The 27,216-nt window shown below is 42.5% G+C and overlaps 1 long non-coding RNA gene and 1 pseudogene across 1 annotated transcript; one reads left to right on the top strand and one right to left on the bottom strand.

The window, feature by feature from the left end:
- Positions 1-3,450: 3,450 nt before the first annotated feature.
- Positions 3,451-6,451, bottom strand: LOC131242871 (probable glutathione S-transferase parC; annotated as a pseudogene).
- Positions 6,452-9,621: 3,170 nt separating this feature from the next.
- Positions 9,622-10,878, top strand: LOC131237069 (uncharacterized). The gene is made up of 3 exons (XR_009167032.1): positions 9,622-9,742; positions 9,864-9,987; positions 10,772-10,878. It is a non-coding gene; the product is annotated as an uncharacterized LOC131237069 (long non-coding RNA).
- The last annotated feature ends 16,338 nt before the right edge of the window (positions 10,879-27,216 follow it).

Raw genomic sequence — 27,216 nt, 5'->3', positions numbered from 1 at the left:
AGGTGGCTGCTCCACCTGCTCCTGTATCTCTGTCAACGCATCTGTCTTAACCTTCATGCCTTGCTCACTCATGTGGCCCAAACGAGCATGCCACATATGAAAAAAAGTGAAATCCGCCACAGCCACTGCAACTCCACCTGTTGAAGTGCTATCAATCAACCAGTAAAGGTTTCCGAGCCTCTACACTTTCATGATTACAAGTGCCCTCTTAGATACGTTAAGGGCACTATCAAATCCAGTGAATGTGCATCTTATTACCTCAAGTGCATCGAGATAAATCGGACTCTTCTTCATGTCGGGAACATGCCTTACCTCAATCATAGTACGCTCTACCCCATTAAATATCTTGATGTGCACTGTCTCAATGGCCACAATGTTATAAGCAATGTTATTGCCCATAAACACCTGTCCACCATCGCACTCTCTGTAACTGGTGAACCAACTCCGATGATGAGTCATGTAATAAGATGCCCTTGTGTTAAGGATCCGCTCGTCTCTATGATCATCGTAGAAGTGTTTGATCATAGATACAGACGAGACATCACCTTCACATCTACTCGTACATTCATCAGATGTGATAGCGTTGGCCTCTCTGGAAGAAGCCTTAGAGTCTTCTATCTTCGATTTAGGATTTGTGCAATACTTCTTTATGTGTCCAGTCATCTCATAGTTCTAGCACCTTAACTTACCTTTGCCTTTGCCCTTAGATTTGGATCTTGATCACTGAGATCCTGTATCTTTCTCAGTATTCCTCCCCCTTGTAATCACTGTGTTAGAAGAGGCGCATATGGTACCATTTATCTTTTTCATGACCTTACCCTGAAGGGATGAGATAATGGTGGCCACACTAGGGGACGAATTTTCGGTGCACAATGAGTCCTTGAATGACTCATATGATGCCGGTAGGGAATTTAACAAAATACATGCTTGATCTTCATTTTTTATGACCTCCTCCATGTCTAACAACTTGCAAATCAACTTATTAAAATTATTAATGTGGGCCTCCACATTTCCACCCTCTACCATCCTGAAGTTGAACAACTGTAGCTTCAAGTATATATAATTTTCAAGGGACTTTTTCGCATAAATGTCCTCTAACTTCGCCCACAAACTTGCTGCGGTTCCTCCCCCTGAAAACATTATAGAGAACCTCATTTGTGAGACACAATTGGATAGAGGATTTGGTCTTCATATCAAAAGTATTCCAATCATCGCCGCTAATAAACAGTCGTCGCTCCTCAAGGGCCATATCTTCACCTTGCTTAGTTAATAGGCTAATAATCTTAACCTTCCATAACTTAAAATTATTTTTACCTGAGTACTTTTCAATATCATACTTAGTGTTTCCCATCGATACTTATCCTTCAGATTCAAGCCTGTGCCCCAACGATCGCTCTGATACGATTTGTTAGGGGACCGCAAAAGCACACAGAGATGAATCTAGGATAGCAATCCAATAACACCAAGTAAACACAAAGAGAACACAAAGATTTTAACGTGGAAAAATCCTTTTTGGAAAAAATCACAGCACAAAGCGACAGATGATCACTATGAAAGCAAAAATTACAAAGAGAAAGACCTTACCCGATTTGAATAATCTCGAATCGTACCCTTGCTACACTCTTTGAAATCATAGGACGATTTAAAAACCCTTAGAATACCTCCCAATCACATTTACACCTACATATATAGCCTATGTGAGAATTCCAAATGAAATTGGAAACAAATTCTACAAAATCGTATCTCTGCGAAAAAACTGCGTAGAATATATGGATGAAATCGAACACTCATAAATGGCATCGAAACTAATCTTTTGATGGCATCGAACACTCGTCAATAGTATCGAACTAACACCTCAACTGTTCAGAGAGAAAACGTAATTTTTAAAAATTCTCGATGACATCGAACACTCATTGATGACATCGAAAATGTGCCCAGTTAGTCCATCGACCAACTGAAGAAAATCCAGAAAATATCGATGGGATTGAGAACTGTTTGATGCCATTGAAGGTGACATCAAACAAACTGTCGATGGCATCGATAGACCCTATATCTAACTCAATTTAAGACATCAAATACAACAAAAGATAGATTGGGTTTGTTTGGGTTGGGTATGAGGCAAATTTTCTTTCAGAATTGTTTAACTATTTATAACCTTAATTTACCTATCTAGATCCTTCTCACGTTCTTACGATTACCATAATCGTTTGCCATTACTTAAAACTCCTTTGTTTCTCCTCTTGCCACCTGTCCTGTAATTGCTTTCCCATGATTCCTCCTTCATCAGTTGCTCAAGCAATACACGACATTATCTGATACGTTTCACCTACTATTATTGATAAATCTTCTCCGTACATTCCTGGGCTCCCGAAGGGAATGACAATAATGGAGATGAACACATTTATTCATAATTACTTTGTATGTGGTTATCTTGTAGTTTGTGAAAATTTTCTTATTTTAATAACCAATGGTTCTACAGTTCAACCATCTGTTTGATCAGTGGAACTGTAGTTCCTGGTCTCACCTCAAACGTTTGCAATTTTGATTCAAGTGACGGCCTGAAACACCAATGATAACGTTGTAAAGTCACATCTTTTACTAAACTAGGGGTATAACATATGCAAGGGGATAGAGAGAGAACAGAAAAGCGGAGAGAAACATAAGGGCAACATAAAAGCGTAGGTTACTTTCCTCTATATAAGAAAAGTAAGGGCTACACGCAAGAATGCATTACAAATACAGTAGTATTTTCTCTATGAGAAACATAAGGACACGTACAAATATGAATTTTTTCTCTATATGAGAAACGTGAGGCCCACATGCAAGTGTGCGTCATAGATAAAGAGGTTTTCTCTCTCTCTCTCTCTCTCTCTCTCTCTCTCTCTCTATGTGAGAAACGCAAGGGCTATACACAGCTTAAGAGCCCCAAACTACCACCACTTTTTAGTTACTTTTCTACACTTAAAACTCAACATGACCTTAATTTTTTGGATGGATATCTATACAGAGAGAGAGAGAGAGAGAGAGAGAGAGAGAGAGAGAGAGAGGTGCAAACAACCTCATAGTCTGCCTAATTTTGGACTGAGGACTGACATCCTAACATGACACTATGTAACAGATGTGCAGGAATTGATGTCACACAATCGCCATTGTAGGACTTACTGGGCCTTTGATCCAGTCTCCTCTCTCAAACACTGCAAGCTACACAGAAAAAAGAGATGGGTGCAAATTACAAATATTTTAAAAGAAATGACAGTGAGTTTGATGTAGGCCGCACTTATGCTACATTGAGCAGTTGATCTGATGATCAAGTTTACATATCCACAGTTTCTACAAGATTATGATGTACAAAACTACTAGCCTCATATATATATATATATATATATATATATATATAGTAGAGACAGATATACAAAGCAATGACAATAGCCATAGCACAACCCCAAGGCATGAAAAATGCAAGACAAAGCTCACAAAAGCATGGCAACCGGACGTGAACACAAAACAGACACTAATACAAAGCTAACAAGTAAATAGCAACGATATGCTGCCACAATACAAACACCAATACAATCCCCACCTAACAATAGCAACGGGACGTTGCCACAAAACATATACCAATACATCTCTCGTCCTCCATCATTTCCTACTCTACTCCGTATTTCTTCTTCAACATTCCTACATACCCATACACCTTGACTGGGTCTGGAAGTGTCTTGGAGACACTCTCCTTCTCCATGCATCTCTTCACCCATGCTATCAGCTTCGGGCACTCTTCCTCAATGCTGAAGTTCCCGTGCACTTCATAAGTGTGGAACCCGCATGCGAAGGGGATAAAGACCACGTCAACATACCCAAAGCTCTCGCCCCCAAAATACGGCTTCTCTCCAAGCTCCCCTTCCAACAGCTTCAATTACTCAATGAATTCCCTTTTTGCTGCTTCCTGTGCTTCTCCTTTGTTCTTCCATATCCTTGATCCGCATTCGAAGATCTGTGCCAAAAGGGAATGCAACATTCATATTATGTGAGACTTTGTCTTGTCTAACTAAATAGAGACTCAGTCTGTAGCGTGGCAATAGCCTACATGGTTAAAAGACTGTCCAGTGTCTTAAAACCATGAGTGCTTGGGCCTACTGGTCTGGCCTGGGTTCAACCCTGTACACGACAATTTCCATTTTCAGCTCCAAGTGCATTTTTGGGTACATGTGAAAGATGCATTGGAATTACATTAGATGAAATTAACACCGTTATTGCACAATGATAGCACGTCTGGAAATACCATGGTATTTTTATCCGGATCAAATTCTTACTTTTAAGAAAAATATGGTACTAAGTGAAGCCTGAATTTGGTGGACCATGTAATTGCAATCAATAGACCAGATTTCCCAATTGATGCCGGCCACTCGTATGCATATACAACTCGAATGTCACGTGTAAAAGAGTGCATAGGGATGGACATTGTGGATAAAACACATGCATCAACATGGGCGCACATATGTAGTTGATTTTGAAATCCACCAGAAATCCCACAGCATCTACTATTGGCGCCAGATGATCTGATACTAGGATTGATTTAATCCTTCCCGTCCCCTGGTTTACAAATGCCGGATGGAATTTACATGGGACTAAATGCAATTCCATGCCACCTATTCCCACCTAATATCATACACGATGGGCTATGGTACAGCTGGACAAGACTTTTAGGCAAAGGCCTACCTCGCCAGACCACTAAACGGGCTTTCATCTTTTGCCCAAGCCCATTGACAGCTCGTATTGGCGGGTCAGATGGGCATTCAATCTCTACTGTTTCTTGTGCTCTAGCCCACGTAAATTCGGAAGCAGCTGGGCTGGTGTACCACACACCACCGACCTGGCTGTACGAATGGTTCAAAGGAGATCAAAGTTACATGGGCCTCACAATAACGTATTTATTATATCCACACCGTTCATCCATTTGGCAAGATCATTTTAGAGCATAAGCCCAAAATAGAGACATATCCAAAGCTCAAGTAGACCACGCCACAAATAGCAACGGGGACAATGAGTTTCACCATTAAAACATTTGCAGGGCTCACCATAGCGTTTATTTTCCATCCAATCTATTCATAAGGTCACACAGACCTAGAGGAAGGGTAAAAACAGATATCATATTTATCCAAAACTGTGACCCCAAAAAGATCACAACTGTAGAAGTTCAATCCCCCACTGCGTTTGGGAGTGTGGCCACTTGATCTTTGTAAATGTCTTTTTTTTTTTTTCGTGGTGGTCCTAAATGAGTGGACCAGGCCGAATGGACGGTCTGGATCAAAGATTGGAGCATTGACAAGTTTTAAAAGCATCTGCGCGAACTTGAGCTTTCGCCACTGAAACTGTGTTGAAACCATTACCAATCCCAACCGTCCAAGCAACAGGCCACCATTTAAAATACCTCATTGAACGATCCGAACCGTTCGATCAATGAATTGATTACTTGACAAAAAGATCAACACAAAATACAAGCACATAGCTCACCTTCTTGTCGACGAAATCTGCCCAAAATCTCGCATTCGCGCGCTTATAAGGTTCTGCAGGCATCAGCACCGGTGATTTCCCCTTCCACGCTTCATCGATGTATTGGACGATGATGAGAGATTCGCAGATGGATTTTTCACCATGGATCAAAACAGGGATTTGCTTGTGAATGGGGTTGGATTTCAGCAGGAGAGCGCTCTTTTCTGCGAGGTTTTCTTCCCTGTAGTCGTACTCGATCCCTTTCTCGGCCAAGGCGATTCTGGCTCGCATCCCAAAAGGGCTAGGCCAGAAATCCAACAGGATTACTTCGTCCGCCATTAGAGCAAAAGAGATTTGAAATCGGTTGAGAAATGGGAGAGAAAGGGATTCCTGCTGGCAAGGTGTTTGATCTTGGGTATGTGAGAAATGAGATGTTGGGATGGGGAGCGTTTGTATGGCCCGATGGGAATTCATAGCATTTAGTGAGGAATAACACTGTACGCCACTCGCGTATTTGCAAATCGTACGCAGGATTTCGAATTTTTACAAGTGGGACCTTAGGGTTCTGTGATCCAGACCATTGGTATATTATGGCCCACCGTGGATTGACTATTTCAGTAATATAAATTCTTATCCTTTCGATTTGTGGTGTAAAGATCGACGGTTAAGAAGAGAAATAAAACAACGGCCTATATTCAACTGAAGTTTTTTGGAAGATGGGCCATTCAGGTAAGATGATCCATGAGCATTGGTGTTAAAATGGTGGGATGCAGCAGGATGACGTTATGGATTGATGATCCAAGGGCCCCACTTGTCAGAACTGAAAATGCACATAAAGATTGGGAGACGCGATTCGCTTTTGATGTCATACGTCTTTCTCATTCGAGTCTCTAGTAGCTTCTACAAGAGAAAGATGTCACTGCTTGCGTTAACGGAGTCTGTTCTCACGGGAAACGACTTGCTTACTGAGTAACTCAGTAAACTCTGCGGGAACAACCGTCATGTGTTTGTCTCATCTACGCCGTCAATCTTTTTTATTATATCATTTCAGGTCTTAAGAGCATATCCGAAGCTTAAGTGGACCGCACAGAAGTCCACGTGAATATAACGCCTACCATAGAAAACATTCCAGGGCCATATAAGTTGATATTTGTTGATGCATAAATCTATACCTCCCTCCGCTAAGACTTAATGCTCGGAGCGAATTCTAGTCCCACACTAAGAAACAAACAAAGGAGACCCTGACTCAAGCAGAGGGCCCTCAAATGCATAAGTCAGGCTAAGGAATGGGGTCTAAATAGAGTAGAGTAGTGATGAGGGTGCGAGAGATTTCTATTGTAAAAATGACATGTATTTATACATAAGGATCGTAGCGAATGTGTACGACAATATCAACATGGTCATAGCTATCATGTGAGGATTACACGAGCGCGATAGTTGGCAGTTATCCAGAGATTATGTGCTGGTCATAACTCTAGTCGTGCGTTACTAGGGCATTAATGTCATTGCTGAATAGATTCCCAACCGAGCTGATCCCATGGCTTGGATCTAACCCGCTAACCCGAGCTCAGGGCTCGGCGCCTAGCAAGTCCGGGTTGTGTTAGTAAAGTTGATCCATTCCATATTCTCTAAGTCCTGTCAACTTACCACATTTCTCATACGCTGAGTAGGAAGGATCGGGTCAGTCAAGGATGAAGAATGGATTGACTCAGACGTATTGCTGCTATTCCGATATCGTACTCACGAGATGATGAGAAGATTGAATCGGCATATAGTTCTACTAGAACCCTCCGAGTCGGATGTTTTCCTCGGCTCGGACATTATCCGTCCAAGGCTTTCTTCATCGACACCGAAGTTAACATGATGCAGCTCAGTTTGGATTTACCCATAACAATAATTATATTTTCCCTTTATCCTTACCTATTTAATCTTTTGAATACGAGGAAATAAATAAACGAGTAGAAGATCATTATTCTATTGTTTCTATGGTGTGGTCCACTTGGCCTTTGGATATACTTCAAGTGGCCTTTGGATATACTTCAATTTTGAGCTCATGTAAGGCATGAATCAGACATATACGTCACGTTGGGTCATGCAGAGTTAACTTACTAAGTTCCTCAGCATGCAATCCGAACTCAGACTGGGGAGCAAAACTCGGCAATCCACCTAGGTCAGGGCCAACGTGCTTTCCATTCTTTCGTCTATACTTTTATTTTAGGTGGGAGATCAATTGCTTTTATTGCTCCTGAGATTTTGATGCTGCTTTATTTTTAGACTCATGTCCTAAAATAAGCTTGAATTATGAATAAAGAGCTTCGGTGAAACACATAAATCATGTAGGGCCCATTGACCTTTTCCTGCACTACCTTCGAAATACCATCTATGAGATGGAAGCAACTGACTTTTCAATATGTCATCCAAACAGTATACACTAATACAATTAAAACAGCCCCATCTTAAAGGAGAAGGAATATGCTACGCTTATCGGCTACTCACTACAAGAAAAAGAGCCTCAGCCGACTGATGGGCCCACCCTTTGCCGGCTGCCGGTTTTAACAAAAGGAGGAAAAAAAAAAAAAAAACCTAACCTATTTCCCACTCTCACGCGACTCTCTCTCTCTCCCTCTCTTTGTCGCTCCCTCTCCGCTCGCTCTTCCTCTCCCTCCCTCTCTGTGCTGCTCTCTCTCCCTCTCGCACGCACTCCCTCTCTCTGGCGCTCCCTCTCTCTGCTTCTCCTTCTCCGTCTCTGGCCCTCTCCCTCTCCCTCTCCCCTTCCCTTTTCGCTCGCTCTCCCTCTCCCTCTCCCTCTCCCTCTCCCTCTCCCTCTCTCTCTCTATCCCTATCTCTCTCTCTCTCTCAAAACCCTAGTCCTCTCTGTCTCTTATCTCCTCGGCCCTCTACTACAACATCATGTATCTCTCTCCGCTCGATCTACCGCACATCAAGGAACATTCTGCTGCAACATCAGGTCTCTCTCTCTCTCTCTCTCTCTCTCTCTCTCTCTCTCTCTCCCCTTATCTATTCATATCAATTTGGGCAAATTTTTTTTTTGCCATTTTTAATCCTTCAAGTAACATTATGCAATGATTTGTGTATTGGGAATTTTTGAGTTTCGAATCCCTAATTAGGGATTTTTAGCGTCGATTCCCTAATTGTGGATTAGTGTAGAGGTGTTGTCTAAGAGAAGACAGTCATGTATCAGAGGTCCATTTGCATGAAGATGCTGATATCTTAGTCCATGAGCCTGTAGCATTCATTTGGTTATGCGTTATACAAGATGCTGAAGTTGGTGGGCCATCATTGATCAAATAGACTGCATTGTTTGGATCGGTGGCCCATGAGATTGGAGGATTATGCGTATCCAGCGGGCCTGATTGGTAGACATATGGGTGCTTAAAGTAAAGAGACCATATTGGTTTCTTGTGTTGTGCCTGATTTGTTAGCTTTTGTGAGAAATGCTGCTGCTGCTGTAGGAGATTCTAGCTGTAAAATCTTTTGTTAATTGGCAATGTTACATGGTTTATCAATTCTTCTCTGTTGTGTACTGAGTTTTCATTGGTTTCTACTGTGTTTGGTTATAGTAAATGACGAGAGATACAAGTGGAACTGCAGGCATTGGGATTCCATCAATGCCTGGAAATGCAAGCTTGCTTGGGTGAGTTGCTTGTCTTCTCCTGTTGGATTCCTGAGTTCCTTATGGTAATAGTGGTAATTGCCTCTAATATGTTATTATCTTGTTCTTTTCCTTCTTGTTTTTTTAGTATAGTTAGACATTTCTCTAGCACTGCTTGTCATTTGTTGCTCACCCCTTATGCCTCACAACATGGTTGGCATAAGAGTTGATTTTAAGTATTGTTACAGTTTAAATCTTACACTTGGCTTTATGAAAATCATGAAATGAATTATATATCAAAAATTATGAATCTATAAAAAGTGTGATAGGAAATGTGATGAAGTCTTCTACTCATGTACAATAACAATAGTTGAGTGAGATTAATGAAGTATTCTACTCATGTTCTCATATGAGTGGTTGGATCAGGATAGTTTTCTCGTCTTGATGCATCCAATCCAATAATTTCTCCTTTTTTCTTTATCACATTACTATAGCTTGTGTTGAGGCCACATCCTTTTTGCAGCTCACGTACAGCAAATTTGAATATGATGGGAAAATTGATCCGTCTTTCGTGGAAGGTCCATTTCAACTTCCATTATCAAGAATTGCAGCATATATAAATGACCCAGTCACTCCCAGGTCTCATTTGTGCACTAATACTTCTCATGAACTTAAATGTTTCTCTTTAAGTGTAAATGCTTGAAACTGATATGCCATACTACATTGTCGCCCTTTCATATTATTGTTTCATCGATTTCAGGTTCATACATGTGAGCTCTGCGGGAGTTACTCAGCCTGACAGGCCTGGACTTGGTTTAAGCAAACAACCTCCCGCCGTCCGCTTGAATAAGGAGTTGGACTTCATTCTCACATTCAAATTGAAGGTTTTGAACTGTCACCATGCTACACTTCTTTTTATCCATTAGCATGTGAAATGTGTTGCTTATGCCTGATGAAGAGTAAAATTGTAGCATTTTGAATTCAGAGTTTGTTAACAGATACACAAACAAGTTCATTGGAACTAATTGAGTGCCTTTCTTTACCCTAGATCTTGCATTTGTGGACTAACTGAATAAAATTGAGCTAACTTGACTAAATTTTATTTCCCAAATAATAGCCTAAAGAATTAACTCCATTTCTCTCTAAAGAGGATGTTTATTAATTTACAGATGTATCATGTTACACGCAGTAGAGATTGCATTGAGTGTTAACTCCACTTTTATAGGTAATGACCCCATTTTTCGAATTGGGACCCAATATGATATTTAAGACTTGTCCTCTATGGAGAATTTTGGAATAGCTCCATCCACTATTGGATGCACCATAGGAATGATTTTGATGACCAAAAGGTTACCCCCAATATTGACATTGCAGTTTATTGGGCCATGCAAATGCCAATCAGACATAGGCGTAGATTTCCTCAAATTTACATTGGTTTTGCTTTTACTTAGATGTCAACTATTGTATGCATATAAACTTCATAATGAGATGGGAACAAAGGTATGTGATGAAATGGATTTGAAGGAGATCAAGAAACATCTGACTGAACGAACATCAATTAAGTGAGCAGTTTTAATCGAAAAACTAGTGCATTTTATAAAGCATATATATTGTTAGATTTGATGGGATAGCTAGGCTAGGCGTGACCCTGTGCTTCAACTTCTTCAGAGGGAGGATTTGATGCGGGAAAGTAGAATTCCATATACAATTGTAAGGCCTTGTGCGCTTACTGAAGAGCCTGCTGGAGCCGATCTCATTTTTGACAAGGGAGATAATATAACGGTATTCATTCTCATCTCAGTTTTTTTTTTTTTTTTTTTTCTCATTCATCTTATAGTTTTCTGGTGGTTATTGACTGTTCTTTCCTATATGTGGAAAGTCAAGTTATCAATTACTTTCCATATATTCTCAATAGCATGCTTGAACAGATTTGTCGCTTGCAGCAATCATAGGTCTATACCCAGCGGGCAATGGATTTACCGGCTGTTAGCTGACCGCGGGCAATGGATTTTGTGGCGGTTTTTCGGGCCTTTGCCGGCAGTTTTGACCGCCGGTAAAGGCCATTTTTCTTGTAGTGACTTATTGGCTACACAGCAAATCATCCCATGCATGCATATGCGTGAATACAACCCCCACTTATATGACATCCGGTCTACATGCCAGGTGGGCTACACCATAATATGATATGGGGTGACAATGAGGCCATTCCACTAATTCGTCGGGTGATGCTCTCGAGATTAAAAACAGTGGATGGTCAGACTCAACGTATGAGTGTTAAGAACCTAATGAGTGGATCGATGTCAATTTCATGGAATCCTGTCTTCATGTTGCGATCCATCTTCTACACGGATTAGATGCAAGACATGCAAGAAAAGTTGGTGGGATAGTGGAGGTTGTATGTGAAAGTTCATGTACAATACTTGTATGAAATCATTTCACCCACTTGTTTGCAAAAGGCCATGCAAATGAAAGTGACAGATCAAACCACTAGCTCTATTTTTAATTAAAGGTGCAAACGCGAGAAATGCTTAAGCAATTCGCACGTGGAGAGAGTGAGAAGGCAAACGGTGGCGCACGATGCAAATTAACGTATAGGCTAGATCTAAACCATACAAAGGGTGGGGCTCAATGAAAACATGCCATATTCCAAAATCCAGGGTGGTCTGATCATCAGGTGGGCCACACGAATATTATAAGCCCTTGGTGATTTTTCTCCATTAGTTATTATCCTCATGCAAGTGGGGCCTGCCTTATTATTGGATTGACCAGTTTCATGGGACAGGGCACGCTCACGGCAGGTCCCACCTCATGATTTGTTCTTATCTTGCACACGATTGCCACCTTGGCTTCTACGTGGCATTTGCTTTTTTTAATCTCTACTTGCATGTGATTTTGGTAGGATTTCGTATTCCATAAAGAGGATTTTAGGAGCGCGGCCCGGCAGGACTCGGTTTCGGTAATGACCCAATACCGAAGTCGGTACTCGAGCTCGGTAGTGGTAGAACTGGTCAAAGCTCTGTGGGCCCAACATGATGTTTGTAATTTTGTCCCCGCCCTCCATCATTTTAGGATATGCGATAGAAAATAAGCAGATCAAAAGCTCAAGTGGACCCCACGTGAAACATTAGGCATTGAATGGCCACAGTTGAAAATTTCTTGTTGATCACAGAAAGTTTTGGATCAAGCTCATTTTTGAGTTTTCTTGCTAGGTCATTGAGTTTCGTTAATGGAGGTTGGCATCCTAGGCTGGGGCCAATAAATGAACCCTTATCTCAGAGCGGGGGTGACTAATTCAGCTCGGTCATTAAATTTTCTTACTAAGATCAACTTCCTTCACTGTAGGTGCTTATTCTAATGATCTTCTATCACATGCTTCATATGTCAAGTCAGCTTGATTTTTTCTGTAACAATATACATTCTAGCTAGCCTTATTATGCGGTATGTCACGAATCAATGATTTTCCCAATTGATGTGCCATTTGAAAAGGCTGCCTACTCTTTATACTTTTAGTAAGCGTATGGTGCATGACTCAGGTAAAACGACGAGAGACAGAGAAAGGGGAAAGTGGGCCATGAGTAGGTGTGTGCTGCCTATATAGAGAATGGAATGATGAGTGACTTATGTAATCTGAATAGTGGAATAATTGAATTCCCTGTGCATCAATAACAGAGATTCCAAATTATAATCTTAAACTTGTATTTATGTGGGAAGATATTCTCGTTGCTAAAGTTGTTGAGAGGGGATGCTCGATCTTATACACATTACATCCTTATGAAAATCTTTCAATAAGACAAAGCTTTTTGGTTTGTGCTGATGAGGGAACTAGGCCATATATCTATAGCAAAAAGAATTGAAGAAACTTACCCATTACACTTGTCCACTCTAGAATCTCCACACTATAGGTTTTCATATTCATCTTAATAATTGCGTATAAGGGAACATAATTCAAGTGTCCCAAGCCAAACTTATTTGTGTCAATCACAAATATCATAGGGCCCACTGGATCACTCAATTTGAATAATTCAATGGTTTGATCAAAACTGATGATCATGTGTGGCCCACTTATTAAGAGTCTTACAACTTATTTTTGCTGATTTCCTTGTTGCTGCCTACTTCAATCTATGATTTGTCTAGGGCCCATTTGGCTGAGTGGATTGAAATGTCTTAGGGTGGATGGGATCAAATTTAAGGTAATGATGGTTGCATTAGTGGACTGTTGGCAATCCCCTGGAATTGGGAAATCCCTCATCCAAAATAGCAGCCTGTTTGGGATGACTGGCATATCCAGGGATGACAGCAACCTATCCTGTTTGGTTGGCTGTGGGATTGCATGCAATCATGGATTGCATGTTGCTGTCTGTTTGGACGGGCGAATTGTGTAGTTGGGCGGGATTCAACAACTCAAATCCAGCGATCTACATCGCTCAGGCTAGATAGCCCTCCCGGGCAGTGCTTTATGGGGTCCACTGTGATGTATTTGTCACATCCATGTCGTTCATCGCGCCACGTAGTTGATATATATACAACTCTCAAAAAATGAAGCAACTCCATATCTCTAGTGGACCACACCGAATGAATGTGCAATGATATTCCAAACAACTTACCAGAGTGGCCAGGACCGAAAACATCACGTTCGGGCAGGGCTCTGTGGGGCCCACTATGATGTATTTGTCTCATCCACACTGTCCATCATGCCACTAGACTTATGTATCTGCATATTCCAGAAAATGAAGAGGGTCCATAGTTCCAGTGGACCACACCAAAGGAATGTGCGGTAATAATGAAACCACCGTTGAAACCATTCCATGGGCCACCGTTATGTCGTATGCTATCATCCAAAAATGCAGTGGATCTGACCCTCAAATCAGGTGTATTCAATCAAAATCACTCTCACGTGGGACATGTCCATGGTGGACCACACCGTATGACGATGGTGTGATACAGAACTAACGAGTAAATATGAAGCAGTCGAAAATGTAAATCATCTCCACGGTTCATATGGCCGATGTCATCGTAACTCATACACCACAAAGAGACAAAAAATACCAAGTAATAATCTCCAAAAAACAGTACCAGTAATAACTAGAATTTAAAAATAACAATCAACGCAAGAAAAATAACCACGACGGCAACCAGAAGTGCATAGAATCTCTCTCCATTTGATGGGGCAAAATCATCAATCGACGTGGACCTCAAAACCATGGCCCGGGTCGTCTGACAGATAGACGAAGTGGAAACCCTCCACTTCGAGCCAAGCTAACTCAAATCTAAAGGGCTTTGGCCCCTAGTTGATCTCATCAACTGCTAAAAGAAAAAAGAATATGGTTGGAGATAGGTTTGGCAAACCTCTTTGACGAGCGAACGAGAATTGCCAGACCCAATCTAGAGAGACCAAAAATCTAACTAATAAAGAAATAGCACATAGCAGGGGAGGAATGATCATTAGACCATGCATATTTTACATCCCCCACTGGAAGGTCCAGCAACTCATATTTGCTCACCCAATCTGAAAACCCCCTCATAGAAGATGTCACCTAATTATCATTCAGTTTATCATAAATAAACCACACAACATTGAAATCACCTCCAAAAAAATTTGGCTTTCCTAATAATTATCTTCTTAGACCTAATCCATTCGATTCTTGAATTGCTTTAGGTAAAAAAAAGAAAAAAGAAGGAGAAGAGATAGTCAGATAACTCCACTGACCATATACGAGATACCTAACTTAGAAAAAACACTAGAGTATAAGAACTTTCACCTTTATGCATATTGAAGAAAACCCATATAACAAAATATTCATAGATAGTCAGATAACCCAAACTTTAGGTTCGATAAAATTGCACAGGATTAAAAAACAAAAAACAAAAATTCATGAGGAATGGGATACATCAATTTCAGACATCTAACTACATTATAATATTTGCCAACTATATACATATTGAAGAAAACCCATATGAAAAAAAAAACTGTTCTTCAAAGATAGTCAGAGAACCCAAACTTTGGTTAAGAAGAAATTGCACAGAATATAAAAAACCAGATATTCATCAAGAATAGCCCAGGCCAAATTCAGAGAACATACTAGAGTATAACAGCTGTCACATCTTCATGCATATTGAATCAGAACCCATATAACAAAAAGTTCACTCATATTCAATAACCAAACTTTTGGTAAGATGAAATACTAGAGAATATAGAAAACCAGATATTCATGAAGAACAGTCCAGGCCAATTTTAAAGACAGTCAGAGAACCCAAACATTGGGTAAGATGAGATTGCCAGGGAATCTAAAAAACCAAAAATCATGAGCAATCTTTGAACATCAATTTCAACATTAAACACTGGAGTATAAGAGCTAATTCCTTTATGCATAATGAAGGAAACCATTATGACAAAATATTCAAAACGGCATGATAACAGATATTGAATCAAAACAGATCTTCAAATAAAATACTAGAGTATAACAGCTGCCACCTTCATGCATATTGAATCAGAACCCATATGACAAAAAGTTCACTCACATTCAACAACCAAACTTTTGGTAAGATAAAATACTAGAGAATATAGAAAACCAGATATTCATGAAGAACAATCCAGGCCAAATTTAAAGACAGTCAGAGAACCCAAACATTGGGTAAGATGAGAATGCTAGGGAATCTAAAAAACAGAAAATCGTGAGCAATCTTTGCACATCAATACAGAACATGCAGGAGAACAGATGTTGAATCAAAACAGAATGACAAAATATATGAAAGATGGCATGAGAGCAAACGTTGAATCAAAACAGATTTTCAGAGAAATTACTAGAGTATAACAGTTGCCACCTCCATGCATATTGAATCAAAACCCATATAACAAAAAGTTCACTCGTATTCAATAGTCCAAATTTTGGGTAAGATGAAATTGCACAGAATATAAATAACCAGATAATCATGAAGTTCAGTCCATGCCAAATTCAAAGATAGTCAGAGAACCCAAACATCGGGTAAGATAAGATTGCAGAGAATAAAAAAAAAAAGAAAATCATGAGGAATGTGTGTAACATCAATTTTAGAGAAAACACTAGAGTATAAGAGCTGCGACCTTAATGCATTATGAAGAAAAACAGTATGACAACATATTCAAAGATGGCATGAGAACCCAAACTTGAAATGTGAAGATGAAATTGCACAGAATCTAACAAACAGAAACCATCTGCCCACATTCGTTGAAACAGTACAACAAAATGGGTGGGAGTAATCGTACCAGAGATCGGTCTCAACTCCAATAGATGAGATCAGTGAGCTTCAAGTTAATGAAACCATGATGCAATTAAACAACAAATTTCCACAAAAACCTTACAGCATTAGGTTTTTAAAGTTAGTAAATTTGGAGTATGAAGAAGGAATCCAACTGCACATGTTTGGATTGAATCCAAAGGATACACCAAACCACAAATGGACACCAATTATCATAATTGGGAAACAAAAGTAGCTCACATGGGCATCTTTCAGCAAATGAAGATAGCTCATTTTCAATAAAGATTAATATACCTAGTTTACCTAAGATTTCATAACTGGCATCCAAGTGAAACTGGTACTAGTATATCCATCTGAAATCACTGGTAACAAGAAGAGAAGGTATAATTTCAAGTCTAATGGATAGACACATGAGATCTACGAAATAACTCTCCAAGGAAGTAAAGAGAGATACACGAAGAACAATCCATGCAAATTCTAAGAAATTACTAGATTATATGACATTTTGAGTAATAGTAAAGCAAAGTAGATGGTAGTAACCATGCCAGAGATCTGTCTCAAATCCAAGAGATGAGATCAGTGACCTTCAAGTCAATGAAACCATGCTGCGAGTAACCAACAGATTTCCACAAAAAGGTTATACATTAGGTACATAAAGTCCGTAGATTTGAAGTATAAAGAAGGAATCCAACTGCACATATCTATTTGCAATCCAAAAGATACACCAAACCAACAAATTAGATAAGAGTAACCATACCAGAGATCCATAGAGAACAAATAAGCAACAAATTCCTCTACAAACCTGAATTTTAACTGGTATGCTCCACCAGAATTTTGATAGCATAATTCATTAGCAAAAAAACAATGGACCCTACCAAATACTAAGTGGTTGTAACACCCTGCACTTTCGATACGTGGGTGGTACCATCTAAGCCCAAAGCAGTGGATATCAAAGCTCGACTGATAATCGACTTGAATCAAACATATGCAGGATGGGACTTCCAATCACCAATAAAGTCGTCCATCAGGGGCCTTAAGAGTTGAGATGAACTTCATGTCGGTCTGGAAGGTAAGTTCAACTTAAGAAAACCCCCAGAAGCTTTTATGTCATTTGACCGAATCATAGTAGGGACAATGCTCCTACAACCAACTCTCGAGAGTTAGTTAGTGACCAATCAAACCCTCATCGTGACCTAGACCCCAAATTGACCATTGAAACCTGATTTTCAAACCGATCCAACCCTTAGATCAAGGTATATTGACCAACTGAGGATGGGGATGTGTGATATGACCACCCTAGGCCTCGACCCCCGCTCCAAACTGGGCCAAGGTCCTTATATAGGACCCCCATGGCAAATGGACAGATTGGATTTGTCACAAACATTATGGTGGACCCCACATGGAGTGTATGTGCACCCCATGCGTTCATGCACGAGGTGCACTAGAATGTCGGGCTTGGTCAAACAGCCTTTGACCGAGCTAAAATAATAAAAAAAAACACCCAAACTTCTCTCCCGCCAATGGTCATTTGAATATGACGGTTTTTGGACTCAAAAGTGGCCTACCTCGGGCACTTTTCGAGCGATCTGAATCATCCAATTGTCTCGGCAGACCCGACTCAACAAAACGGTATAGGCTTTTAAGCCCGTGCAAAGGAATGTAGAAGATAGGTTGCAACCGTCCAAAGACTTACACGTGGCAGATGTCCAAAAGGTGGGACCCATCTGGGACTGCATGGGTGGCCCGTGATCGTCCTGATCAAGCCATCCCAGCCGTCCATCGCTAAGGAGAGCCATGCTCTCTCTTTTCCAGAAATGGCCAAGCAAGGCCAACCCATAAAAGCAGGTTTCCTCTTTAGGAAGGAAATACTGGCTCATTTCTAGCCATTCCTGGGGCCATGTGGCACCATCCCAGCCGTTTCTCTAGGGTGAGAGGAGAAGGAGATGAGAAACGTATCATCTCACGAGAAAATTGTGAGAAGCGGGAATTCTTGCGAGATGATTCGTAACTGACGTTTGGGGCCTGAAAGGTGGACCCCACGTTGGTCAGAGGTTCGATTTGGTCCGCTCAAATGGACCAGATCATTTTAGAATACGTGGCAATGTGATCTGCCATTAGAGAGATGATCATCTTCCCCGATGACCCACCGAAATTTGATCACAAGATGGACCCCACAAGGCTCAAAAAACTACTTTTCGGATGGGCAAGGGGACTATCAGTCCATCCCCAGGCATGGATAGGCCCCAAGCATAGCCCCTTGTTGATCACAACCGTTGCAAGGTGGGCCATTTCTTCCATCCGTTGAAACTCTCCCTCCCACTGCTATAAAAAGAGCCCTGTAGCTCTTGGCATTCACACCAGAGAGAGAGAGAGAGAGAGAGAGAGAGAGAGAGAGAGAGAGAGAGAAAAGAGCTAGTTCGTGAGTCAACTCGGCCATCTGTGGGTCGACTCGATGGAAGGAGAGAAGGTGAGAAGTTGTGTCCACCTCCCAAAGCCTGAAAATACTAGGTAACAGTCTACCCTTCAGCTGCACTTGGTTGTTAGAGTTGTAATCGGCAAGCAAAGTCCGGTCCAACCTTCACAGTGGCTGTGTCCTGGGCCAAAGCTAACCTCCATCCTAACTGAAGTAGGGACCGAAGCCAGCCTATGCCATAGCTATGTTTTGGGCCGAACATCCGGCTATAATCTATGAGATAGGCAGCCTCTGATCAGGCCAAACTCGTGGCAGTGTTTCGGGCTGAAACTCGGTGATATAGGAGCTCTGTTTTGAATTGGGACCAAGTCGAGAAATGGCTGTGTTTCAGACTAATAGCAGGCCAAACAATGGCCGTAGTTCAGGTTGAAACCAAGCCAATCTATGGCTGCATGTTGGACCACGACAGAGACCAGGAAACAACTCAGTCCCAGACCAAAATCAAGCCAGGAAATGCCTGCGTTTTGGGCTGAAACCATGTCGAACGATGGCTGGACTTCAGGTTAGAAATCAGGCCAAAGCAGCAACAATACTTTGAGCTGAAACAAAGCCAATCAATGGCTGTGTTTTGGACCAACGTCCAAGGCCTTCATGTCAAACCAAGGTGAGCTTTCAGCTGGAATGAAAAGGAGTAGGAATCAGCCCTCCAATGGGTTGTGTTTGGGTTGGGAAATGACTCTCAGTCGGACTTGTTTTGAGCTCTTAGTCGAGCTTTGAAGCAGGCCCAGAAACTGACGTCAGTTGGGCTTTTATTCGGAAGACCTTAACGGACTAGGAAATGGCTGAGCTATAGGCCGAAATAAGGCCTCTAGTCGGGCCATAATCTAGGTGATTGAAGGGTCCCAACTGGGCTGTTGTTAGTGCTGAAAGAATGCCCGATCAGTTAGGTCGATCAGGGGTTGTACATGCGGCTGGAAATAGGCCATGGTACAAACTGGAAATCCAATAGATGCAGCGCTCCAGTGGGCATGGATTCAAGCTCAAGCCAAGTCCGGGGATGTACCAGAATCAAGCCCAAATGGGCCCCACTGTGCAATCTCGGTGGGCCGCAATTAGGGTCGAGATCGAGCCATTTAGTACCTGGGCTACGGGCCAAAACCAGTCTACTTCCTGGGTAGAAAACCAGGCTCATAAAATTTTCGATCACCGAATTCAGCACCACAGCCTCCGTAGTACCCCATTCTCGGCTCCCGGTAGCCTTTACCAAATTCTAATCCTGGGATCCTACAAGGAGGATTTTCAACATCAGTTTGATTTGTAATAAGTATAACCAAAGGCATAACCCACAAACAACAACAAAAAACTCCATTACATTTCTACTATGATAAAAAACTTATAAGTACAGTGCGCGTAAAGGAAAATACAATGATGATAAACAAAAGCTCTAAGAGGATTTGCTATGCGCTCTTGCCTCAGCACTGCTGCGATCCAATGTCACCTGTACGCAACGATCGTGCATAAGCTTATAGAAAACTTAGAGGGTTATGAAAGTGTGTGCATAAGGTAGTAATACAATAATACAATATTAGGGCAATGCGGGATATGCCGAAGAATCCATGAATACTATTGGCCGTACTAAGGCCATGCGATGCAAGGTATAAATGATGTCGGTCATACCAAGGCCATGCAATGCAAGATGCAATTCAAGCACACTAATCCTTATTTAAGTCCACATATCAATATTGTCACACCCCAAACTCAGAAACTCTCATAAAATTCTCGATCGCCGAATCCGGCGCCGACAGCCTCCATAGAACCCCATTCTCTGCTCCCAGTGCCCGTTCGCCAAGTTTCGATCCTGGGATGCTACGAGGAGGATCTTTAACACCAATTTGATTCGTAATAAGCATAACCAAAGACATAACTCATAAACAACAACCAAAAACTCCATCATATTTTCACTAAAACTTTATAAGTACAATGAGCATAAAGGGAAATACAATAATAATGAACAAAAAGCTCCAAGATGATCTGCAAAGCGCTCCTGCCTCAACGCTGCTGCGCTCCAACATCACCTGCACGCAACGGTCGTGCATAAGCTTATGGAAAGCTTAGAGGGTGGTGTAAGTGTGTGCGCAAGGTAGTAGTTATGCAGTATTAGAGTAATGCGGAATAAACTGATGAATCCATGAATGCTATTAGCCGTACCAAGGCCATGCGGTGCAGGGCATGAATGATGTCGGCCGTATCAAGGCTATGTGGTGCGAAATGCAACTCAAGCATGCGAATCCTCATCTAAGTCCACATATCAATATAGCTCAACTTTGGAATATCACCGGGGTGTAGTACATTCCAAGCCAGATTGCAGCGCCATCACGCGCAAAAAGGTAAGTGGAAAAGACCTCATTATCCGCCTGCTAATATCGGGCTCGGCTCGTCGATAGCGGACCCATTCCTCGAGCTGGTCAAACTCAACCTAGCTTTGCCCCCTCCTTTGGGGCGGGTAAGGTCGCACCCCTTTCCAACCGACCACGACACAGTGAAAAGTGCGACCGTCTGGTAATCGGCACTCGGCGCTCATGCACCCACTTGGTTTAGACGTTAGAGCAACCTCTTGGTACCATAAGGGTTTATGGACTTTCACTCAGGGATATCTATAGCACCCCATGTAGAACAAGATTTTCTGTATCCAATCCTACCAACCACGATATGCCTGTGGAGGCTACGATCCTGATGTCGCTAGGGCGTACAGTAACCATATCACCCAATGCGAAATGCATGAATCACACTATCCAACCATGCGACAATCCTGCACGTATCATATGCTCATGTAGGGCATTACCGCCTATCCGGAAGCCCATAAACAATCTGCCAGAAGGTATATGCTATGATCAAACACTCCTCATATCAAGTATACATATGATGCGTATGAGCATGAATCATAGGACTATACTAAGCATATCATATGGTGATGAATCCTGTTTGCAATGAAAATGGGCCTAGACGGCCTACACAGTACATGTATAGGCCTATCAATGGGCCCTAGGGAGAGTCATAATGCGGACATTTAACCAACACTATACTTGCAATGTGGACGTCAAACCAACATTGATCCCAAGGCACAGCCGTCATAAACATTCTTACACAAACCATGGAAGAGTCACACATTGTAATGGACTTATGTATGTCGAATCGGGCCTCGACCCATGGGCCTTAGTTACATCAAATGGGCCTCATAACATGGGCTCCATATATATCAAGGTGGACCTTAACGGATGGGCCATAACTACATCAAGATGGGCCTAATCATATGGGCCGAGTCGGATGGGCCGAATCAAATGGGCCTCAGGCATATCAAATCGGGCCCACCCTCATATACTTTGAAATCCGACCTATTCTCAAGCTAACATAGAGATAGATGAAATGAAAACAAACATCAACTTAATTGGAAACTAATATTGCCCTTAGAAGTTGAGCGGTGGAGGCCACGGTCCACAATTTACATGGTGGGGTCCACTTGAACTTTAAATTTGACTCACCCATTCTCCCATGCCATACGACGATATCATGAATGGTTGGATGGTATGGATGCAACACATGCATCATGGTGGGCCCCACCATCCAAATCGTGGACGGTGTACATCATGTGGGGCCTGTGGGCTGACTGCTGACAAGAGGAGCAGCTACATAGCTGCTGTGCAAGCAGCTAGCTGCACTCCAAATGGTAGAGGTGGGTAGTTATACATGTAGGGCCCACCCTCTCAAAAGCACTTATATAATATATACAATATATATAGTATAATATATATAATATATATCTATATAATATCACCAGGTGACGTCCAGGCCTTTGGACAGCCTGGACAATTACGATCTGGTCCACCCTAGTAGATGGACGGTGAGGATGGGTCCCATGGACCCCACCGTCAGGTCACACTTCGCTGTCAACCGCCCCCACTAGGAAAAACGGTGCCAAGACCTCACGTGCTGAAATGAGGTATCCTTCACTCGGTCTGCCAGTTGAGCTATGGAAATGGGTGTGCACATGCACCAAAGAGGGCCCCACAGGGACGTGGGTGGGTCCCATGGACCCTGGTGAATAGGAAAAACAAACTTCATATTGATTTAAAACTTTTGTGTACCCAAAGATGGGTTTCAATGGCAGCCACTCAATCCCACTGTTTCCTACAGTGTGGGCCACCTGAGCTCTAGATTAGGCTGATTTTTGGAGTGGGTCCACTTCATGGAGTGGCCCACCCAATGAACAGTGCGGATAACAAAAATACATCATGGTGGGGCCCATAGCTGGAGCCGTGGGTCCCTGCCTGTGGACATCCAGTGCATTAGGATGTGCGCTCGTCCTGCTGCTGCTTATTTATTTTATTTTATTTTATTTTTCAAAAATGAGTTTTTCTAAGGTTTTTCACATATGGGGCCCGCGTTAGAAGAATCCAACCCTGTCATTGCTTCCCATATCTCAGGATAAGCCAAACAAGCCCAATATTCAATATATTTTGGAGTATAGAAACGACAAGGGGATATTTCAACGGTGAACCCGCTGTTTGCTATGTTATGGCCCCCTCGGAAGTTGGATTGGCCCCATCTTTCGCTGGGAAAGGAATAGACGGTGTGGATTGAATACATACCTCAAGCTGGGGCTTGCATGAGCAGCCCACCATAAAGTTTACATTTAAACTGATACTTGTGTTTTCAGTGGCTAGACGGCACGCAAACCGTCAGCTCACACTACATTCTTCAGCCGTGTGCAGCGTTCCTGGACTCTGGACGGCCTGGGAAACACATAAATATAAGGTGGGCCCCACCTACAGACATGCCATAAATGGGCCACCCAATGGCTGGGTGGTGTGGATACAACCCATATATAAAATAGGCCCCACATGCAGGTGGCTTGGATAGAATACATGCTTCGTGGTGGGGTCCATCCGGGTGGGCCACACGGCTACATAATCACATAAAATATGAGAAAGAGAAGGAGAGAGGGAGAGAGAGAAAGAGAGGGGCACATGTGATGGAGGGCTCCGCCACTACGAGCCCTCCCTTGCAACAAATCATACATCAAGTGGGTCCTATTAAATGTGGGCCCATTAATTAAAAAAAAAGAAGAAATCCAATGGTGGAGATTTCTTCTCCACAAAAATAGATGGTCTAGATGACCCATATGCAAGCTAGGAAGGTAAACATCATGATGGAGTCCATGGAGAATGGCCCCATCATGGAATGATATTGATAATCAAGGTGGGTCATCGACCACATCTTAGGATCTAAGGTGAGATCCATACCATTGATCGGTAGGCCTCACTTGGCCCATCTTAAAAAAAACGTAAAAACCACCCTATAAAGGCACTCACCGTTCGATCTTCTTGGTCCGTTGGAAAGCCTATCTCATTGTCCTTCACTTTGATGGTGGAAGATGAGGTTTGAATGGTTAGGATGATGGATATGGGATGGGAAAGTGGGCCACACAACTCACTCTTTTCTCTCTTGAAATGGCTTGGACGTGCACTCTCTTCCCTTGCTTGGAAAGTGTGTTGAGGAATGAGAGAGAGAGAGAGAGAGAGAGAGAGAGAGAGAGAGTTGTAAGGAGAGGTGATGTGTGATGGAGTGATGGATGGGAGAGAGAGGGATGGGTGTGTAAGGCTTCTTTTGACTTTTGTGGTTGCTTGGTGTAAGAAAGGCATGGGTGGTGTAAGAACTTTTTGACTTTGAGGTTGCTTGGGGATGGGTGAGAGGTGATGGTGTACTTGACATGTACTTGACATGATGGGATGGATTGATTGATTGATTGAGGTGACATCTCGTAGAGATTATCTCGAAATTCACACGCGCGACGTTTTCCTTGCACCGAATGCTGACCCACATCTCCTGGCCAGAATATCGCCTCGGCGCTTGAGACGCGGCATCGGAACCGTGGCGACGGCGCGGTCGCTAGGGTACAAGTCTCGGGTTGAGTCGACTCAGATTAATGGCGTATGAATCAGGGTCATGCGCAAATGCCAGTTAAGGATCAAAGGTTGCCGAAATTTGACCAGGAAGACCGCGAAAGTCTACGGAACGGTACGGTCTAGGATACGGGGCTTACAAATATGGCTCAACTCTGGAATATCATCGGGGTGTAGTGCACTCCGAACCAGATTGCCGCCCCATTGCACGCAACAAGGTGAGTGGAAGAGACCTCACTATCCGCCTGTCAATATCAGGCTTGGCTCGTTGATAGAGGATCCATTCCTCAAGCTGGTTAAACTCGGCCTCGCTTTGCCCCCTCCTCTTGGGCGGGTAAGGCCGCACCCCCTTCCAACCAACCATGACACAGTGGAAAGTGCTTCCTCCTGGTATTCGACACTCGGCGCTCATGCATCCACTCGATCTAAACGTTGGAGCAACCTCCTAGTACCATAAGGGTTTAGGAACTTTCACCCAGGGGTATCTATAGCACCTCATGTAGAATAAAAATTTCGATATCCAATTCTTTCAACCACGATACGCCTGTGGAGGCTACGACCCTGATGTCGCTAGGGCGTACAGTAACCATGTCACACAATGCGAAATGCATGAATCACACTATCCAGTCATGCAACAATCCTGTGCGTATCATGCGCTCATGTAGGGCAACTCCGCCTATCTGGGAGCCTATAAACAATCTGCTTAAAGGCATATGCTATGATTAGTCACTCCTCATATCAAGCATATATATGATGCATATGAGATTAATCGTGGAACTATATTAAACATGTTATATGGTGATGGATTCTGTTCATAACGAAGATGGCCTAGACGGCCTACACACACAAGTATAGGCCCTAGGGAGAGTTACAATGCGGACATTTAACCATCATTGCTCTTAAAGTGTGGACGTCAAACCATCATTGCTCCCAAGGCATGATCGGATCGGATGAGCCGATCAAATGGGCATCAAATGAGCCGATTCAAATGGGTTGAATCAAATGGGCCGATTCAAATGGGCCAATTCAAATGGGCCAAATCGAATGGGCCGATCAAATGAGCCAAATCAAATGGGCTGATTCAAATGGGCCGGATCAAATGGACCAAATCAAATGGGCCGAATCAAATGGGCTGAATTGAATGGGTTGAATCAAATGGGTTGAATCAAATGGGATGCACCAATGGGCCTAATACACCTCACAAAGAGGGGCTTAACATACATCAAGTGAGTTGCACCATCTACCCATTCATCTATCCTTAGGGATCATTTAAGAGAATTTCAAATAAATCATAATGCAAGATTATCTGGACCGCACTCCAAATAATAGCGGTGATAATGATTTCCACTATTGAAATTCTCAAGGCCCACCATAACATTTATTTTCCATCCAACCTGAACATAAGGTCACACGGACCTGAATAAAAGAAAAAAAATTTCATGTTGATCCAGATTCTTTGTGATAACAGGGGGATTTCAATGGTAGACGTTCACTGCTCCACTATTTTCAGCAGTGGCCCACCTGATAAGTAGACCTGTCTCATTTTGCCTTAAGCCATAAAATGAGCTTGCTAAAAAGGATGGACGTTTTGGAGGCAACACATGCATCAGCGGCACTATGGAGATGGACGGCCTAGATAAAACACACCTCATGGTGGGGTCCGCACGTTTGGCCCACCAGACGTAATGGACGGCCGGTTGGATGGGACACAGCCACACCACACGTGGGACCCCAGAACTTGCTAACGTTAATCAGCATGTGGGTCCCACCATCTGGACGGTTTGGATGTCACGTGGGACCCACAGAATTCACTAACGTGGACAGTGGGTCCCACCCGCTGGACGTCCTGGATATCACGTGGGACCCTCAAAAATCGCTGACGTTAGAAAGATAGTGGGTCCCACCATCTGGCAGATGGATGGTGTGGATCCAATTAACGTTGATGGGCGGTGTGTACATCACACACCACACACTCAGACTCATCGTCCCAGTCCATGGACGGTTGGGATATACAACACATTATAATGGTGGGTCCCTCGTTGCTGGGTGACGTACACCAGCCAATCTCCTGTCCAAACAGGTGGGTCCCACATGGGGCCCACACGTGCAGATCCATGCTGATATACTACGTATATATATATTACACATATAATATTATATTATATCATATATCATATTATAATATAATATAATATAATAATATATATACATTTCTCATACATATATAAATATATATATTATATTATACATGAGACGCAACCAGCGTCCAGTCACTGTCCAGCAAACTGGACGGTGCTGGATGATGCACACGTATCATAGTGGTCCCACGTAGTGGGCCACGGGATTTCGATCAAGCTAATATTTGTCTTTCCCTCTCATCCGGGCCTATATGACCGGCCGGTCATGTAGGCCCCAACCGAGATCAAGGTGGCCCAGTCATTGGACATCATGCCTAAAATACACACATCATAGGTGGGCTATTAATCATAGAAAAAGAAAGAGAG

This window comes from Magnolia sinica, chromosome 1, assembly GCF_029962835.1.
Source record: "Magnolia sinica isolate HGM2019 chromosome 1, MsV1, whole genome shotgun sequence".
Classification (NCBI taxonomy): domain Eukaryota; kingdom Viridiplantae; phylum Streptophyta; class Magnoliopsida; order Magnoliales; family Magnoliaceae; genus Magnolia; species Magnolia sinica.
The sequence above is the reverse complement of the archived record's forward strand: the minus strand, read 5'-3'. Positions and strand labels throughout refer to the sequence as shown.